This window comes from Carettochelys insculpta, chromosome 28, assembly GCF_033958435.1.
Source record: "Carettochelys insculpta isolate YL-2023 chromosome 28, ASM3395843v1, whole genome shotgun sequence".
Lineage (NCBI taxonomy): Eukaryota > Metazoa > Chordata > Testudines > Carettochelyidae > Carettochelys > Carettochelys insculpta.
The window spans coordinates 4898378-4909321 of record NC_134164.1 but is presented as its reverse complement, the minus strand read 5'-3'; positions in this window follow the sequence as shown (position 1 = coordinate 4909321).

Sequence of the window (10944 nt, the reverse complement as noted above, 5' to 3'; positions counted from 1 at the left end):
TTCTCCTCCCTGCTTTTTGTTTTTCTTGCTTGATGGCGCACAGTTCTTTGATTTGTTGTTGTAGATTGTTTTATTTGTGCCCATCATGGTTTTGTTGAATGGCTGTCCCTCCTTTTTGGTTTCTGTTTCACATATATATATTTTTTTATTTAAAAAAAAAAAAAATCGTTAAGACAAAAAAAACATTTACGTTCACCCACAAGTTCGTGCTGTCATTTCTCCTGGACAAGTGGGGGGGGGCGGTGGGGTGCTCCATGGTGTGGGCGTTGAGGCAGGAGTGTGGGGGAGGAAGGGGCGGGCAGTAGGGGGCCTGGGCAGAGTTCACCCCGCGGCCTGTTGCTCGAAGTGGGCCCGCAGGGCCTCCCGGACCCGGGTCCCCTCTGGGTCCACCTGCCGACTGGGGGCAGCAGGTGGCTGCACGTGTGCCCTGCCGGCCTCGGCGGCCCAGCCCTGAAGAAAGCTCTCCCCCTTGCTCTCCACGAGGTTGTGCAGGGCGCAGCAGGCACCCACAATCTGGGGGATGTTGTTGGGGCTGGCATCCAGGCGGGTCAGGAGACATCTCCAGCGTCCCTTGAGGCGGCCAAATGAGCGCTCCACCACCTGGCGCGCACGGTTCAGGCGCTCGTTGAAGCGCTCCTGGCTGGCGGAGAGGTGGCCCGTGTAGGGGCGCATGAGCCACGGCCGGAGGGGGTAGGCCGCATCCGCGATGATGCAGAAGGGCATGGTGGTGTCCCCCAGAGGGATCTCCCGCTGGGGGATGTAGGTCCCCGCCTCCAGCCGGCGGCACAGGCCCGAGTTCCGGAAAACCCGGGCGTCGTGGGTGCTGCCAGGCCAGCCCACGTAAATGTCCTGGAACTGTCCCCGGCTGTCCACCAAGGCCTGCAGGACGACTGAATGGTAGCCCTTCCGATTGAGGTATCGGCCTCCACTGTGGTGCGGGGCGCGGATGGGGATGTGAGTCCCATCCAGAGCCCCGAAGCAGTTGGGGAAGCCCAGGGTGGCAAAGGCGGCGACAGTGGCACGTGGGTCCCCCAGCCTCACAAGCCTCTGCAGGAGCATGGCGTTGATGGCACGCACGACCTGCAGAGAAAGCACATGGGACAGCCCCAATGAGGGGTGAGCAGGGTGTGCATGGCCCTGCCCTGCCCTGCCCTGCCCTGGCCTGGCCTCCCCGTGTGGGTTCTCTTACCTCCATGAAGACAGCCCCGACGGTGGCCTTTCCGACACCAAACTGCTGCCCCACGGATCGGTAGCTGTCCAGAGTGGCCAGCTTCCAGACAGCGATGCCGACCCGTTTCTCTACAGGGAGGGCACGCCGCATGGCAGTGTCCCGGTGCCTGAGTGCAGGGGTGAGCCACTGGCACAGCTCCAGGAATGTCTGGCGGGTCATCCTGAAGTTCCTGAGCCACTGGTCGTCGTCCCACTCCCCAAGCACCAGCCGCTCCCACCAGTCGGTGCTGGTGGGGTAGCTCCACAGCCGCCGGCGTGTGAGGCGGGGGGTGGAGCGGGGTGCTGCAGGGGTAGGGGCTGAGCCCTGCTGCCCTGGGGGCATTTCCTCCCCTGGGGCAAGAAGGTGCTCAGCTGCCCCCAACATGGCATGAGCCAGGGCAAGCCCCGCTCCTGCCGGGAGGGCTGGGTGGACCTCTAGCTGCTGCTGCTGCTGCTGCTGCTGCTGCTGCTGCTGGGGGTCCACGACTGCGGCGCTCGGGGTCTGTGTGCCTATATGGCTCCTCAGACCGCGTGCTGTGCAGGCTGAGTGTATGTGGGAGGGGCCCTTTAAGGGAGCAGCTAGCTGTTGCCCCGGAAGCGCTAGTCCGCCCGTTGACCCTGTGTGCAGCTGTGCCTGGCATCCCTATTTCGATGTGTGCTACTTTGACGTGTAGACGTTCCCTCGCTGCGCCTATTTCGATGTCGGGCTGAGCAACATCGAAGTTGAACATCGACGTTGCCGGCCCTGGAGGACGTGTAGACGTTATTCATCGAAATAGCCTATTTCGATGTTGGGTGCACGTGTAGACGTAGCCTATTAGTCCATTATATTGAGGATTAACTGTAATTAGAAACTTCTGCTCCCATCTCTCTTGTAGTTCAGTGAGTTCTGAGTAAGTCTTTGAAATGGTGTTGGATCAGCTCCTTTGCTGATAACTCCTAATCCATGTTGATTACAGAATCCGGGGCACGTTCTCCTGTTCCTCAACTAACCTTATATATGCCATCATGTGCCACCAATGCCAACCCACTATGTATATTGGGCAAAATGCAAACACTCTTCACTAAAGAATGAATGGACACAGAGCAGACATCAAAAAATCTCTGAATACACAAACCTGTCAGCCAGCACTTTAATGGAGTGAGCCATTCTGTTAAAGACCTGAGAGTTTGTGTTCTGGAGAAAAGAGACTTTAATAAATGTCTACAGAGAGAATGTTCAGAACTAACATTCATATTCATCAGTAACTAAAACATTAAACCAAAAGTAGGGCCAGTAAGGCAACTTGGTAAATGTGACATTTCCTATCCATGCTTACCATGCCCCTGAAGCCACATGGATATGGTCTGAAGAAGTGGGTGTGTCCCACGAAAGCTCATCACCTAATAAATTATTGTGTTAGTCTTTGAAGTGCTATTGGACTGCTTTTTTGTTTTAATATTTTTAGTAAGACAAAGTTTTACTCAAATATTTCAGTACAGTTGTGAGAATGAGAGCTGGCTCACACCCTTCTAAGACGCTCTCACTGAAGTATCTTCTTGGCGATCAACATGGCCCAAACTTCAGACAACACATTCAGGATATCATAGCCGACAAAATGCACTATGCCACTCTCTCATAAAAGCAATCTTCAAGATTCCTCTTTACATGAGATTTGTAGGTGTGAGACAGAGACCAATCTGTCAAGCTGTTTGCAGTGATTCAAGAGCACGAGTACTAACCTCACAGCAGACTGTTTTTGGTTCTCTGTGCCTTAAATATTGAGTCTGTTCTGGTCTGGCTATGGTCTGAGGAACTGGGCCTGTCCCACGAAAGCTCACCTAATAAACTATTTTGCTAGTCTTTAAAGTGCTACTTGACTGCTTTTTGTTCAGACTGTTAAGAATCAGAAACCTCAAACTGCATGGTGAGCACTATAATTAGATTTCAGTCCCTGAGACCAAGAACCATAGCCATATTCAAATTACTCCCAGTCCCAGGACCAGTCACTTACCCCACGCCAATCACAACTAAGATCTCACTCCAAAGACAATGTCGCAAATCCTACACTAAACTATATAGAAAAAAGAAACAAAAAAGTGCCAATAACAATGCTAAAGCAGTTAAATGTAGATACACAAATAAGTTGCAATTTTAAGGTCAAAGAGTAACAGAAGCTTCTATAAGCAAGCTCCATATACTCTTCAGGGCTCACCAGCTTGGGATCTCTTGCTTATGTTTACACAACTATGATAGCCAGGCTATGTCTACACTATGACATGCTTTCAAAAGGCGATCTTCCAGAGGGCATCTTTTGAAAGATCAGCTTTCGAAAGAGTGGACATACTCACAAAAGTGGATCAATCTTCCGATCCGTTCTTTCAAAAGATGGAGGAGCTCTGTCAAAGAGAATATTCACACAGCAACAGATGCCCTTTTGAAAGAACGAGCCAGGAAATGCCACAGACAGGGTCGCATGGCACACAAGTCTGTCTGGGCCCCATAGCCAGCTGCTCCCTTAAAGGCCTCCCTGCTGCTAGCACACTCTCAACTTCCTGCCACGGAGTTTCTGAGTCCCTGTGTCTTTTAAACACGGCTGGACACAGCCATCATAAAGCCCCCTTGTGCTAGCAGGGGTGTCTCTGAATACCAACTGGTTGGCGCCATGGAGGACTGCTCTTTCAAATGAATGGCCCACAGAGCAACTACACATGCTTTCTTTCAAAAGTCTTTCGAAAGAAGGTGTTCTTCCTGTAACAGGAGGGGAAAAGCGCTTTTGACAGGAGCTCCATGTTCTTTCGAATGTACTTTCAAAAGAACGTGTTTCATGTGTAGACACTCCATGGGATCTTTCAAATGATCTCCTTTCGACAATTCTTTCAAAAGCACTTGCTAGGGCAGATCTGGCCCCAAGGCAGGTCTACACAGAAAAGTTAGTTTGAAATAACAAGCAAGGTTTAGGTGGCTGCACCCAGCCTCTCCTCCCATGGCTTGCAGGCTATCTGGGGTCTGTCCCACCTCCAGCAGCCCCTTTTGCAGCCTACAGGCTCTCTGGTGGGGGGGCAGGCTCTGGGTTTGGGGAAGAGGAGCTATTTACTCAGACTTTGTGGCAGGCAAAATAGCAGACCCCCACCCCCACCCCCCTCAAGGCCTCTAGCTCAGTGGTTTGAGCATTGGCCTGCTAAACTCATAGTTGTGAGCTCAATCCCTGAGGAGGCCACTTAGGGGTCTGAGCCAAATAAGTTAACAAAAAAACCTGTCAGGGATGGTACTTGGCCCTACCAACAGGGCAGGGGACTGGACTCAATGACCTCTTGAGGTCCCTTCCAGCTCTGTGAGATGTATGTATCTCTTGGTGCTGCAGCTGCCCCCAAGTGGTGACTCTCATTATCATGTCCCTCTGATCTGTGCCCTTTTGTATTGTCTCTCTCCTCCTTCTGCCCCCCACCCTTTCCATATTTTGAGAAACTTTGGGATTTCAGCATTTCCCACTTTCCAGCCATAATCAAACCCTGGGCTTGGTTTAAGTTAGGGCAACAGGGAGCTGAACATCAATTTTTGTGGTCATAGCTCTTACAGATTACGAGTTCTTGGAACAAACATAGCTCAGACAGACAGACATACTCTAAAATATATATAGAGATAAACAGACAAACACTCAGTATTTCTAGCTTCACATAAGGTAGTAATACCTGCACAAAAATATAGCTTTAGCAGATTATAACATTAACCTAAGTTACAAGACACATTTTACCCAAAGCATTTCTGAGTTATGCATGTTTATATTGATAAACCATTTTTCATAAAGCATGGGGGAGTCCATCTTTCTTGATTGCTTTCTAATCCAATTAAATCAATAGCAAAACACCCATTTTAGGATGGCCAGTATATCACACATTGGGTGCATCTACACTAGCCAGCTATTTCGAAGTAGCCGGCACAACGTCAAAATAGCACACGTTGCATCTACAAGTGCCGTGTGCTATTTCAACGTTGAAATCGACGTTAGGTGGTGAGACGTCGAACTCGCTATTCCCATCCGAAGATGGGAACAGCGCCCTACTTGGACGTTCAATGTCCAAGTGGGGCGCGTGTAGATAATCCGCGTCCCGCTACTTCAAAATAGCGGGGTCCTCCATGGCGGCCATCAGCTGAGGGGTTGAGAGACTCTCTGTCGAGCCCCTGCAGGGCTATTTGGTCACCGCATGCAGGAGCCCTTAGCCTAGGGCTTCTGGCTGCTGCTGCTGCAGCTGGGGGTCCATGCTGAGTGCACAGGGTCCTCAACAGGTTGTCGGCTCTGTGGATCTCGTGCTGTGCAGGGCAAGTGTGTCTGGGAGGGGCCCTTTAAGGGAGCGGCTTGGGGCTTTGCTGGCTCCTTATTTTGACAGGGAGCACTTGTGTGTGTGGACGCTCCACATTTCCTTCCGGGGCGGCTGCTTTTGATGTTCCCCGTCGCTACTTCGACGTGGAATGTCGACGGCGCCAGCCCTGGAGGATGTGTAGACAATACACGTCAAAGTAGCCTATTTCGATGTCCTTACTTCAAAATAGGCTACTTCGACGTATTGTGCTAGCGTACATGTAGCCATTATGTTCAGTCATTGGTATCAGTAGAAAATGCAGTACAGCTATAATGGAGTAAGATTGAACATAATCTGTTTCATGAACCATTTGCATGACTGCTAGGCAAGTTCTGATTCCACAGTGAGTATGAAGCAGATATGATGCAGTTTAACTTTCACAGACTAAGCTTAACTCTAAAACTGTCAGTAACCAAAGTTATATCTGGACTTCAAAATTGTGCAGACTTGACATGGATGTTATGAGTGATGAGTTATACTGGATACCAAGAAGTGAGTCTGTCCCACGAAAGCTCACCTAATAAATTATTTTGTTAGTCTTTAAAGTGCTACTTGACTGCTTTTTTGTTTGGATACCAAGCAGTCACTCTTTCTCCTTCCATATCCCCATTTGAATAGATTAAGCTAAATTGTTTTAATTGCTGGTAATTCTAAACACTCCTCGCTGATTTTGTGCCGCAAATAAAAAACAAACCTTAGCTGTTAGTGCCATCTACTGTCCAAATAGTTTATTTCAGAAAGATAATACTTTGTATTTACAAGACAAGTGTTTTGAGGATGCTTAAGTTCTTTTATAAAAGTAAGTAACTTCCTCACAGCCATTGAAAGTATTCCATGCGCAACACAGTGTGTACATGCAGTGTACATGCAATGATGTACATATAGAAGAGAAGGAAGATAAACTCTGAATGGGAATATGATCTAGCCCAGTTGTAAGAGGATATAATTGTATTACAGCCAACCATGTTCCAAAATAGCTGAATTTGATCAATCGTCTAATAAGAAACACCAGCATGCTGCACTTGCTTCCACCTGTCTCACCATCCTGAATATTTTTCTCTAGCCTTACATAGTCTTCTAAATGCTAAGCATGATGCTGAGAATTCAGGAGCAGTGAGTTTTGCTTCTGTACCAAATTAATACAAGCATTGGTAAAATGTTTTAATTTTATGCAGCAAGATTTAGAACAGGGGTCTCACACTCATGGCCTGTAGACCATATTGACCTGAGCATTTCCACCATTTGGCCCACACAGAGCTGCTGGCATATGAATCTCATGTCCAGCCCCTGCTCTGCCTCACCCCACCTCTTCCTGCTGCTGTTCCACCCTCTCCAACCCACATTTCACCCGTTCCTTAAAGCCCCCTAACCCAATGGACATCACCTCGGGAATTACTGTGGGGCCTGGTGTGGGGCTGCAGCAAGGGTTGCCCGCCACCCACTGGTCGCACTCCCTGTGGCAGGAGGTGTGGGGAAGTGAAATGATGCAGCAGCCTCTGCTCTGCTCCACCATCTTCCAGGCCAGCCCGGTTGCTAGGCTTCACCACGGCAGTGGGAAGCAGAGTCCCCCACAGCGGGCTGGTGTGGGAGATGGTGGTGGAGAGGAGCAGGCTGCTGTGTAGCTCTGCTTCCCAACAGCTCTTGCCACTATGGTGCATCTGAGTGGGGTGCCTGAGCCCCACTGCCAGCCCCAGCCACACAGGTCTAATCTGAATACAGAGGACTGCCCCATCCGTAGGCTGAAATGGCTGACACCTCCCCTGGGGCCACAGGGATGTGTCAGCAGTGGCACAGCCCAACCCACTGGAACCCAATCTAGCCCTGCATGGAGGAAAGGGGGCTACAGGATGGGGGTCCTGAGAATGGCTGGAGGGACAGGGGATGCACAGGGTAGGGAGGAGCACACGGAGAACTTCCTCAGAGCACTGCCAGAAAGGGGTGCCTGCTGGCCCAGTAGGAGAATTTGAGGACTGCCACTATGCCTAAGAAAAATTACGTTTAGAACTACTAGCCAAATTGGGAAGTCCTTAGTGAAGACTCACTTAGGCAAACTTCAGATTCACGAGTTATTTTGGAATAAATCTTAGCCTGAAAACAACTGACTCTATTTTAATTTAAGATTATGCTACTCCATAAATATTTTGGCCATCATTTGTACCTTCCAAATACCATGTATCTGGTTTTTTGGGTCTCACGGATCTGAACACAAAACAAACTTTCTTTGTGAGTTGACATCAATTGTTCTTTTACAAACGAATACAGGTTGTGCCTCTGTGGTCTGGCATGGTTGAAACATGAGAATTTTAGGGATCATGAGAGGTCCCCTGCCACTGGCCCCCAAGCCCTGATCCCGTAGCCTGGGGGGGGCAGCTGCAGCCCCAACTCCACACTGCCACCAAAGAGCTTCTGTAAGACTCCTGCCCCAGCCCAACACGGCTGCGGCAGGGCTGCACCTCCAGCCCCGACCTGGGACTCTGGCTTTGGCCCTGTGCTCTCTGAGGCTGCCATGGGCCTGAGTGCTGTCCCTACCCGGAATGTCCCTTAGGCTCCTGAGCTCTCTGGTCCAGGAGAATCTATGGTCTGTTACCAGACCAGCGAGTAATGATTTTAAGAGATGCAACCTGTACATGTTTCCAAAATGTAATATAAAATTAAAAGACCATACAGAAAGTGAGTTGTTTTCATTGTTGTTGTAACCTTGTTGGTCTCAGGATTTTGGAAGGTGAAAGTGCTGAGGAAGTATCTTTTTCTTCTGAAGAAGAGGTCTGTGTGCCTTGCAAGATTGCCTATTTCACCAACAAAAGTTGGTCTAGTAAAGATATTGCCTCACACATCTTGTTTAATATACACAATAACATATTTACAAACATTTTGACTGTAAATACAAATGAATAGAAAACTTCCTTATCCCAGGCAAATAGTGTCTTCCCCACTAGTCTCTCCATTTTCCACCAATAGGTGGTGCTAACAATACTTTTTAATTTAAATCACGCTCTGGAGGACAGTTGTTGCAGTTTAGTCTGTAAACAATATTAACAGAGAGGGAGCCGTGCCAGTCTATATACTATCAAAACAAAAAAGCAGTCAAGTAGCACTTTAAAGACTAACAAAATAATTTATTAGTTGAGCTTTTGTGGGACAGACCCACTTCTTCAGACCATAGCCAGACCAGAACAGACTCAATATTTAAGGCACAGAGAACCAAAAACAGTAATTAGAGTTGACAAATCAGAAAAAAATTATTATTAAAAATTATCAAGGTGATCATTTTTTTAATTTTTTCTTTTTTTCTGATTTGTCAACTTTGATTACTGTTTTTGGTTCTCTATGCCTTAAATATTGAGTCTGCTCTGGTATAGCTATGGTCTGAAGAAGTGGGTCTGTCCCATGAAAGCTCACCTAATAAATTGTTTTGTTAGTCTTTAAACTGCTACTTGACTGCTTTTTGTTTGTAAAGAATATGCTTTTGTTCATGTTAAGACAAACCTTGGACAGGTGAGATAGCTACAATTAGTGTAATAGTAACGTGAATACTAGAACCCCAAGTGATACTGTGGGTGGGACAGAATTTTGGAAGAACTACTGTAGATCGTTTAGCACAGGAATGAAGAAGGGGTACTGTGGCAGGAGAGAGGGAGGACAAGTGCAGAAGAAAGACACAAGAGGAGGAGATGGTAAACGAAAAGTGCTCAAACCCAGAACCCTTGCATTCAAATCTTCAAAAATGCAGGATGCAAGGTAAAAAGAACACTAGAACAGAAACTTTTAATCCTCCTGTGTGTATGTTCCGGGGGCCTAGTGCCATTAACCCCATAGCTTATCCAAATGGCAGAGCCGGTCCCTTAATCAAGGACTGGCCCAACAGAAAAGTAACTGAAAGCATATATTGTGAGTGTTTCATTCCACCAGGATGAACGTACTCCACCCAAAACAGTATGTACAGTACAAATGTGCACCTCTCTTCTTCCTCTGCTTTGTCATACCTCACATGCTACAGTGATTTCACTAATAAAGGGGTTTCAGATATCCGGGGAAGAATTTTAATTTTTTTGGTTAATGCCCATGTCTGCTTTATGGTCTGAACATGAGAATTCTATTATCTACAGTATTTCATACTTCCTGCACAGTGGTATCCATTACCACACCTATCTTTTCTGCAGGCCAAAAGAAATTCATTGGCCGCCTTTTTATCCTCTCCTATTTGTCCTTAGCTCTTTAATCCTGAAGCTAATAGTACTGAGTATCTGTTTACAGTGCTTCTGGGGTGAAAGTAACTTTAACTTCTTACAGTTACTGTTACATTGTCCCTCCCTGGGGGAGGGGGAGGCTTTGGGCAGGGGTGGGATATGGCAATACCTGTAAGAAGGGTGGGTTGGGCGTGGGAGACTCAGGGCAGGGGGTGGGAACATGGTGGTGTGCAGGAGTCAGGTGCAGGAGTCAGGGTTGGGGTGCGTGAGAAGAGGGTCAGGGCAGAGGGTGGGGATGTGTATGGCAGAAAGCAGGAATTGGGGCTGGGGATGTGAGTGGGGCTCAAAGCAGAGGTCTGGGGTGCAGAGGTCTGGGTCTGGGAGTGTGAGGAGGGGTGCAGAGCACAGTGTTGAAGTATGGGGAGGTGCAGGAATCAGAGCAGGGGGGTGGGAGGGCTTAGGACAGGAGGTTGGGGTACATGGGCATGGGGGAGACAAGAGCACCCTTTAGAAAGGGTGGGGGAGGCTGAAGTCCCCCGCCCAATTCCTACTGATGGGTTGTTGCTTGCTGCTGCCTTTCCATCACTGTCAGGGAGTAAGAGGGAAGCACTCAGTGTGGATCACTGACACCTCTGATCTCCACTGTACCAGCTAGTGCCATCCTTTGCCTCCCTGACAGAAGAGCAGGAACAAGCAGCATCCATAGGAATGCAGGGTGGCGGTGCTTCAGCTGTCCCTGCCCTTTCTAACTGGAGCCCCAGGAACTGGGGGAGGGTGGGGGTGGGGCAATCTCAGACTGGCAGGAGTCTTGGAACCAGGTTGAAAGAGCAGCTGCCCCTCCTCCTATAGCAGAGAGCCGCCAGCTGGCTCTAACGGGAGCAGTGAGGGCACACCACTATACTTTCACCTCTGAGTGCTATTAGATTGTTATACGTACAGTGTAAGTGCTCACGAGTGCGAGAGAGAGACGAGTTAAACAGTGTAAGATTATAGGTCTATGTCAAGGTCAATATTATTTTTAGTTGTGCTGTGTCGAGGCCCAATCAGTACCCAGATTACTGTCATTTTACCTGTTTACAGAAGCAAAAAATTTGACTATATTTGTACCATGTTTTCAGAACTGGTTTGAAGACTGTTTGAAACTATGCAGGGTAATGGTTTTACTGCTCTAAAACCTGAAAACCTGACCACCCATCCTGGCGCCTAA